We start from the raw sequence: 3,097 nt of genomic DNA, 5'->3' as shown, positions 1-3,097 counted from the left end.
GGAGTACTGTGAATGCCATCACACGGGGTTCCAGGCCTCTGCTGATGCAGATGTGATCTCTTTCCAGGATAGATTGACATAAACCTCAAAAACTGGTGTATACTCTCTGATAAATCATTTTTCTCCCAAAGCAGAATACTCTAATGAATAGCTGCTTTCATCTCAGAGAGGACAGGTTCCACATTTATTCCTCTGGGTCTTTCTATCACATTATAAGTATTCAATTTCCTATATTATTTATTTGCTGCTGAAAATCCATGCAATGGAATTTAATGAGAGATCTAAAATTTTATAAAGAAATGCAGAAGAAATAGTTGCTGATTATGAATGAAAAATTAAAGAACTCAAGTACTGTGGAAAGATAAACTGCAGACTGTCAATCTATGAACTGATACAAACATCATGATCTACATATTCCAGGGTTTTGAGCCCTGTTACTCAAGTATTTATCTTAAAGCAAAGAATCCTACATGCAGAGAATGTCCCTCTGCCAAAGAGCTTTCTCAGGGCTTGTTTGATGTCTCTGTTCCTTATACCATAGATGAAGGGGTTCAACATGGGTGTCACCACCGTGCACATGACTGAGGCTATGGCACTTGCCCTAGAGTTTTGTGCAGCAGCCGAACTCAGATACACCCCAAGGCTTGTACCATCGAACAAAGAGACCACTGAGAGATGAGACCCACATGTGGAAAATGCTTTCTACTTGCCACTCGCTGATGAAATTCCCAAAATGGAGGCTACAATCTTAGAGTAAGAATACAGGATACCAGCAATTGGAACAACACCCAGAAGTCCAATTGTGAGATAGGTCATCAGGTCACTGAGGAAGGTATCACAGCAAGCCAGTTGGATCACCTGATTAGGTTCACAGAAAAAATCAAGGATTTCCATCTCTGTGCAAAAGGAGAGTCGCAAAATCAGTAAGTCATGTAATGGAGAGTCAAGAACACTCAACACCTAGGATCCCAGGAGTAGGATGCCACAGAACTTGGGGTTCATGATGACCATGTAGTGCAGTGGCTGACAGATGGCCACAAACTGGTCATAGGCCATCACTGTCAAGAGTATGTTATCTAATACTCCAAAAAGCACGAAAAAGTACATCTGGCTGAGACAGCCTTCATAGGTGATCACTTTGCTCTGCGTCTGGATGTTCAGCAGCATCTTTGGGATGGTGGTGGAGGTGAAACAGATGTCTGAAAAGGACAGGTTGGAGAGGAAGAAGTACATGGGCGTGTGGAGGCGGGAGTCTGTGATAATGGTCAGGATCATGAGCAGGTTCCCAGGGAAGGTGACCAGGTACATGGACAGGAACAGCCAAAAGAGCAGTGACTGCAGTCCCTGCTCATCTGACAGTCCCAGGAGGGGACTAAATTCAGAAATCCAGGTTTGGTTTTCTTGTTCCATGAAACTAAACTACAGAAATAGAAAGAAGAGCCTTTCAAATTTAGCCACAAACAGTAGTCAAGAAAGTAACAGAGAGGGAACCAAGGTGGCCTTCAGTAGGTGAATGGATAAAGAAGCTGTCATGTACCCAGACAATGGAATGTTATTCTGTACTTGGAAGAAACACACCATCAAGCCATGAAAAGCCATAGAGGAAACTTCAGTGCATATTATTAAGTGAAAGAAGTTTATCTGAAAAAGCTTCCTACTGTATGATTCCAAAAACATGAAATTGTAGAAAAGGCAAAACTACGGAAAAGGAATAACAGATATCAACGTGGCCAAAGGGTGCAGTGGGAACGAGAGGGGTTAAGAGGCAGAGCACAAAGGGTTTTTAGGGCAGTGAAATACTCCATATGATACTATAAATATGGATACACATTTGTTTTGTGCCAGTCTCAGCATATCATTTACCAACGTTGTGACTGGACCAACCCTTGTCATTCTTATGATGGTTGCAAGACACCCTCTGCAATAACCATAAGGAAACTCTGAAAAAAAAAAAATTACTGCTCATAGTTCCTGGGGCCACACAGTGAAGTCACAGAGAGAGAGCGCACATGGACCTTGGGGTCCGCTTTTACTGGGGTGAGGGACTAGAGTTTCACTGGTTCACTCTTTATTTGTAAATTTAAAACTTAAGAGCAGGAATTAAAGCACAAAAGAGAAAAAGGAGAGAAAAGTCCGTTTCTAAATCAACCAGATCCCTACAACAAAACAAAAAAAAAAATATGGGCACCTGGGTGGCTCAGTCAGTTAAGCGTGTGGCTTCAGCTCAAGTCATGATCTCGCGGTTCATGAGTTTGAGCCCCACGTCGGGCTCGGGGCTGACAGCTGGGAGCCTGGAGCCTGCTTCGGATTCTGTGTCTCCCTCTCTCTCCGTCCCTCCCCTGCTTGCGCTCTGTCTCTCTGTCTCTCAAAAATGAATACACATGAAAAAATATTAAAAAATATATATCAGAATGGGGCACCCTTGTTTTTTTATTTAATTACAGGGCTGGAAATGTGGGTTTTGTTTCTGAAATAGCCATGCTTGAAGTGGCTGCCTCAGCAACAGTCTGTTGCAATAACACTGCACAGTGACCGATAGGGACTACACTTACTGTGGTGAGTATTGAGCAATCTCAAACATTGTTAAATCAACATGTTGTACAACAGAAACTAACGGAACATTGTGTGTTCATTATGCTTCAATTAAAAAAAAGAAAGGAACTGGAGTCAGGCACTCGCGTTACACAAAAGGAAAAACCAACCGTCAGGGCTCACACTACACGGTCATCGTACAGTTTCTCAAACCCATAGAATGTACAACACCAAGAGTAAACTGTAATATGAACTGTGGACCTTGGCTGGCTAAAGATGTGACGGTGTAGGTTCACCGACTGTAAGAAACGCAACACTCTTGTGGGCGGTGTTGATAATGAGGGTAGCTATGCCTCGTGAAAGAAGGTAATATAGGGAAAGTGTACCTTCCCCTCAATTTTGCTGTGAACCTAAAACTGCTCTGAAAAAAAAAGTCTTCATTTTTCAAAGCTTAAAAATAAACAGAAATGCTATGGTTTTCTTTTACACACCTTTAATTGGCTAATTTCTGTATATTAGCCACAAATCTAGTTCCTTTTTATTTGGGGATTTGGGATTTCGAGGA

General features: G+C 42.1%; 1 pseudogene; it reads right to left on the bottom strand.

Annotated features, from left to right (window-relative positions):
* Positions 1–446: 446 nt before the first annotated feature.
* Positions 447–1,410, bottom strand: LOC125160868 (olfactory receptor 7A17-like; annotated as a pseudogene).
* Between the last annotated feature and the right edge of the window lie 1,687 nt (positions 1,411–3,097).

The sequence above is a fragment of the Prionailurus viverrinus genome, chromosome A2 (assembly GCF_022837055.1).
Source record: "Prionailurus viverrinus isolate Anna chromosome A2, UM_Priviv_1.0, whole genome shotgun sequence".
In the NCBI taxonomy this organism is placed as follows: domain Eukaryota; kingdom Metazoa; phylum Chordata; class Mammalia; order Carnivora; family Felidae; genus Prionailurus; species Prionailurus viverrinus.
Note: the sequence above shows the minus strand (reverse complement) of the source record. Positions and strands in the feature narration are given on the sequence as shown.